Here is a 6300-nt window from a genome sequence, read left to right as displayed (position 1 = left end):
TCTTCCAGCTGCTCTGCTACCCTGTTCCCATAATCTACGTGGCATCTCTCCCTTGTGATATTTCTTTCATAGTATTTTTCCTTCATTTTTTTCCAGATTGTCTTCTCAAAGAAATCACTGAAGTCCCCAGTGGAGCAGGCAATATAATTTACTACAGAAGTGACTTATCCTTAGGGCTGAAGGTTTCTTGTGGAAGGACCAAATTCAGTTAAGTCACCTTATGCTTGCAGCAGGCACCCACAGGGACAGAAAAAAAACTCCTGTACTGGGGAAATCAGGAAGAAATCTCCTTTGTGAACACAGAGCAGGTGACTATGGAGGTGGAGAGGTCTTTCTCTCCCATTTGCATTACAACAGTGGTTATGAACTGTCAGTAGTCAAAGGACTGCTGATTAGGGACTGTTGGGTCCTGTCCATCTGCCGCAGGGAATACCTGCCTACCTGCTAAGCAGCAGCACAGTAAATAGAGACGTGGGCAATTAGTGGGGTAATTGTTTGGTTTTGGGGTGGGGAGGGAAGTTGGTGGGTTTTTAGCAGGGTTTTTTTTAGCATCAGTGGGGTTTTGTGTTTTCCCTTCTTCCCCATTTTTCAGCAGTTTATGGATTTGTTTTTCCTTTTTGTTTTACAACACTTTAGTTAATTTTCTTCATTTTTTCCCTTCCCCCCTCTATTTTTTGGTATTTTTTTTTTGGGTTTTTTTTTTTTTGGAAGTTTTTTTTTTGGTGGGTTCTTTTTCCTAGTAGTCCTTTGTGGGGGTTCTTTGTTTGTTGCTAGCTTTGTTTTCGTTCTTGTCTATTTGTGGGATTTTTATTTAGGCAGCAGCTGCTTTTGTAGGGGTTTGGGGGTTGTTTCTTTTGGTAGTTTTTTTTTCCTCTGACAGTTGTGTGAGGAGGTTTATTTATTTGGGGGAGTTTTTTGTTTATTATGGTATTATTTTTCTGAAAGTAATTTTTCTGCTTTTAGTTGCTTCTGGTAACTTCTAGGAGCTTCTGCAGCTGGTATCTCCTGCTAGATGCTTCCCGATTGACAAATTCTTGATTAAAAAGGGCCTGCAGGTTTAGCTGTTAACTGCCTGCTGATTAGGGAGTGCTGGGGGCGACTACTTAGCTGGGAGGTGGGCCTACAGCAGAGAGTTTTTGGTACCTGTGTGGGTGGCAGGGTGCCAGGTGGGGGGCAAATGCTCTGCTCCAGACAGCATGGGACTGTGTAGCACCAGGGGTGGTGGGCTGCTGGGCCTCATCTCCAGCACTGGCTAAGAAAGTGTCCCTGGTTCATCTGAGGGGGCTTGGGCAGGGGGGAGGTGGCATCCAGGCCTGGGGCTACCCCAAGGGAGGTTGCTGGAAGCCTGTGACTCCTGGCAGCAGAAGAAGGGCTTCTTCTCCTGGCCCAAACCTGAGTGCAGATTTGGTGCCGGCCCTGACAGCCCAGGGAGGGGACAGGTGTGGTTAAGGGGGTCCTTGGGGCCAGCTGGGCCCAAGCTGAGCATCCGCACCAAGAAGAAGCAATGAGTGATAGTGGATGGATATTCCCTGCTGAGGGGAGGAAGGGCACCTGTCTGCTGATCCTGAGTGTTGTAGAGAGACTGCCAAGGCTCATCCTGCCCTTTGACTGTTACCACTTGTTGGTCATTGGAGTGAGCATCTATGACACTGTCAAGGGAGACCTGGAGTAATGCAAGAACGACTACAGGGCTCGGGGAGCAAAGGACATGAGAGCCCACAGGGTGGTCTTCTCCTCCTTCCATGGGAAAGATTCACGTTGGAGCGGACACAATCCTGAGAGTTAACAGTTGCCATCAGCCTCATGGCCACTGGCAAGGGGCATCGAGAGCAACAAGAAGAACTTGTATAGCTACCTGAGCAGTAAAAGAATAAACAAGGATAATGTGGGCTTACAGATGAATGGGGAAGGCAATGTAGGCACAGCAGACACAGATACAGCTGGTGCATAGATATGGTGCTCAATGCCACTTTGTCTCAGTCCTCACCAACAAAATCTCCCAGGTCTTTGTGCCTAGAGACAGAGTTGAATGAGGAGAGGAACTACAGGTGATGGGAGAAGATAGATCTCAGAGATGTCTTGAGAAATCTCAACCCATACAAATCCATGGACTCAACAGGCTGCACCCGAGAGTGCTGAAAGCTGCCTGATGGTGTTGCAAGGCCACTCTCTGTCATCTTTGAAAGGTTGTGGAGACTGGGGGAGGTCCCCAATAACCAGAGAAAGGCAAATGTTACATCTATCTTTGAAAAGAACAAGAAGTACAATCCAGGGAAGTACAGACCGGTCAGCCTTGCTTTGGTCCCTGGGACAATTATGAAATGAATCCTCCTGGAAACCTTTTCTGAGTACCTGGTGGAGAAAGAGGTGATGCTTGACCAACCTGATTGCCTCTTAGTATGAAATTTTTAGATCAGTGAATGAGAGAAGAGCAGTGTGTGTCAGCCACCTTGACATAAGCAAGGTTTTCGATGCTGTCTCCTAAAATATTCTTGTATCTAAATTGGAACATCATGATCTAGATGTGTGGAACATTGGGCTCAGAGGGTAGTGATTAATAGTTCATAGCCCACCTGGAGGCCAGTTGCAAGTGGAGTTCATCAAGGGTTTATCCTGGGACCTGTTCTGTTTAATATCTTTCTCAGTGACCTGGAGAAGATGGAAAACACTCACATCCAGTTTGTGGATAAAACATAATTGGAGGGTGCAGTTGGTACAGTCCAGGGCAGGGCTGCCATACGGAGGGACCTGAATAGGTTGGAGGGGTGGGCCAACAGGCACCTTATGCAATTCTGCAAGGACATATGCAGAGTCCTATGCCTAGGATGGACTAGACCCCTGCAGTGCTATGAACTGTGGAGTGACTGGCTGTGGAGCAGCTCTGCTGGAGAAGACCTGGGGGTTATGGTGAGCATTAGGCTAAACGTGAGCCAGCAGTATGTCCCGACAGCAATGAATGCTAACAGCACACTGGGTTGTGTAAACAGGAGCACAGTCAGGAGACTGAGGGAAGTGGTTATACACCTCTGCTTGGCACTTGTTAGACCACATCTAGATACTGTATCCACTTTTGGACCCCTCAGTACAGAAAAGATATGAGTAAACTGGAAGCAAGTTCAGGGGAGGGCCACCAGGATGGTCAGAGGCTGGAGCACACACCCTGAGAAAGGAGACTGGGAAAGCGGGGCTYGCTTGGTCTGGGGAAGGGATGGCTGCGGGGGACCATGGTGCAAAATTCTTCTGATATTACACAGAGCTTTTCTTTTTCTTTGAAACATAATGCTGTGGTTAAATGAAACCCCATAACCAAATCAATCACATAAGAAATGCACAGCTAAAAATTAATAAACAAATCAGTATGTATATAAGCCTATTCCATTGCAACTAGGTCTCCTATATGCTTGACTGCAAGAGGACTGATGTTAGAGGAAGACCAGGGCACAGTCTGCAGCCATGGCCTTCTTTGCACATTTGAATGCACAGTAACATAAGACGACAGGTCCATGTCCAGTTGTGGTGTTGGCTGTGCATGAGCTGGCTCTGTATTACTGCCTGCTATGCTCCTAGATCCAGAGTGCCCATGTAGGCTCAAAAATAACCTATCTGAGCAACTTCTTGACAAGGAAGTAGGAAAAAGCTGACTTATAACAAAGACTGTGTGACTTCTGTTCACTCTGCAGACTAGAGTAAGGCAGTTTGAAAACCACAAAAAAATCAGGAATAAAGAGCAGCTGATAGAGGCAGCAGTCAAATTCACAGGAAGTGAGAAATAAGTGTTGATCTTGCAACAAACTTGACAAAGCCCCGAACTGAACAAAGAAAACTGATTTTGCTGAATGGCTTAGAGCCAATAAAGACCCCCAAAATGAGGTCAAGGGAGTAGAGAAGACAACAGAAGGGGAACATCCTGACCAAACAGCATCCAGAAACAGTGCAAGGACCTGAGAAACAACTTAAAACCTTGACTGCCCTGAAGCAGTGCATGACATCTGGTTAATCACACTGAAGCGTAACTTCGCTTTCTTGTCATAGGTGTTCAGTAAATGTGGCGTGTCCTGGATGAGTGGTGTCATGGTGTGGCTGGCCTGGAAAATCTCACAGTGAGATGGAAAAAATATTCACCCTCCTGGGTGGAGGTCCCTTGCCCACTTTCTTTCAGTACCAGTTGATGAGCAGGCTGAAACCCCTCCGGCTGGTTTCCGGGTGACCTGGCTGGTGTCACTCTGAATGTGCCCGCTGCCATCAGAGCCACAGCAGATGTGGAGCAGTCACTTTACAAGCCAACGTTTCGGGTGAGGAAAGGGAGGGGTCCTTGCTAGCACTTCTGCCATTTGACCCTTTCTGCCTTCTGTCCACAGAGACTGACAGCAGTTTAGTAAGAAGAGAGGAAGCTGCTGAGACCACCCCTTTTTCAAAGGAAGGAGAGCCTGTTGCGCCTGTTTTTATGGTGTTTTTATTTTTGCTTTTGAATATTCCCTTTAGCATAATCTGTTTCTGTGTAGCACACGCCAAAGGAGGATGAACATTACTGCCACATTAGAAAGGTACTGGCTATTTTTGTTGGCTTTTGAAAACTTAATTTTTGACTTCTTATTAACTCATTTTTACAAAATCTGTTACCACATTTTTCATAGGTATTACAAAAGGACTGTCCCAGTCATGCAAATCACCCCTATCTCCAGTGATCACAGTTTAAGTCTCTTATCAAGTATTAGGAATCTGCTAATGTATGCTAGAGAGCTCTCTTTCCAGCTTATGGCCTGGTACTTAATTCTTCTTTAGATGGAAATATATATCACTCTATGTTTGTGGAATTGTGTCCTAGCAAAAACTCTTTTTGGCAGTTGTTATTTTATTAGGAGCACCATAGACTTGGTGCTCCTATTCCCAGCGGTTTTCTCCATACACCAGCACACCAAACGTCCCTTCATGCTTCTGGTCTGGGAGAAGCAAGAAGGGCTCAGAGTTTGAGCTGGAAAAGTCATCTGAGATAGTGTGAGATGCCACTGGAGCATGCGGTAGGAAAGAAGAGACTGCTGTATAAAGTATGTACAGAGCTGTCTCTGCTCTTGCAGGCAAGTTGTCTCAAGAAAAGAAAAGTGTCAAAAAATAAGATTATCTGTCTCAGTTTACAAGAGTCTTCTTGCCAAGGCACTGTTGAATGGGCTGTTTCCAACAGCAGCAAGGACAGTGTGCTAGGAGGTACTGCTTACATAATTCAACACACAAAGTGCTTTTTGTTCATCTCTTGCCAGTTCTAATGTCCCATCTATTTACATGACAGAAAGGAGCAAAGTGAGGGTTGACTTAATACGGGGGTGTGAGAAAAGCCTGTGTGCATGTTCATCTTGTCCCTATGGTAAGTACTGAAGAAGATGGTGCTTTGTGCAGTGCCCAATGCAAAGGGGTTAGGACTCTGAATAAGGCTGTTAGGTGTTGCTGTAATGCACACAGCAAATAATACCGAGGACGCTGGGCAACTGGCATTAGGGAGGAAAGTGGAAAGCGTGGAAGGGAAACTGGGAACCTGGGAAGTGTGGGAACAGGACAGAGATGAGGTTTGCAAAGTGGAAGGAAGGGAAAGTGAAGACAGAGCTGTGAGCTGAGGATCCCAGAAAGACTGAAAAGAAAGAAATGGGAGCCAAAGGCTGCAATGGACTTGGTGGAAGGTTGACCTGAGTTTCAGTATGTTTGCAGTTCCTGACTAGGACACTAAGAGGCACATGCGTGTGTTCAATTATATGTAAAAGGAGGGCAGCATGACTAATTTTGAACCTGAAAGAAATTATTCCTGGGATTTATTCTCATCTGGAAAGTGATCCAACCACTACAGCGTTTCTGACTCAAATTTTTTTTGAGTGTCTCACAATCTTTGCTGTTTGACTTAAAACCTCAGCTCCTGCTGTTAGTCAGTTGGTAAACAATCCCATGTCTTTAAGAAAACACATTTTTAGCTCTGAAGTTTTTCAAGAAAAGTTTCAGAACAGGGCTTATATAGGCTTAAAAGGACAGGAAGAATTCAGAATTCCTACTATTTCTCTCTTATTTTCCTTTTCTTTCTTTTTCTAAGATCTCATGGTTTTAAGACAGTTAGTTACTTAATTTTGGTGCTGTTTTTCTATGAGTTTACAACAATAAACCTGAGAGTAGGTTCCACAGTGAGAGTACCTTAAGTCCACTTTTGGTCTTTTGTCGTCTTACATTTACTTGTAACTGTTGAAATGTTGAATTGACTACATGTTTGTATGTGAGAAAAAAGAATGTATTATGGATGCTAAAAAACATCATCTGTCCTTTGAA

This window comes from Apteryx rowi, unplaced genomic scaffold (assembly GCF_003343035.1).
Source record: "Apteryx rowi isolate R43461 unplaced genomic scaffold, aptRow1 scaffold_460, whole genome shotgun sequence".
In the NCBI taxonomy this organism is placed as follows: domain Eukaryota; kingdom Metazoa; phylum Chordata; class Aves; order Apterygiformes; family Apterygidae; genus Apteryx; species Apteryx rowi.
Note: the sequence above shows the minus strand (reverse complement) of the source record.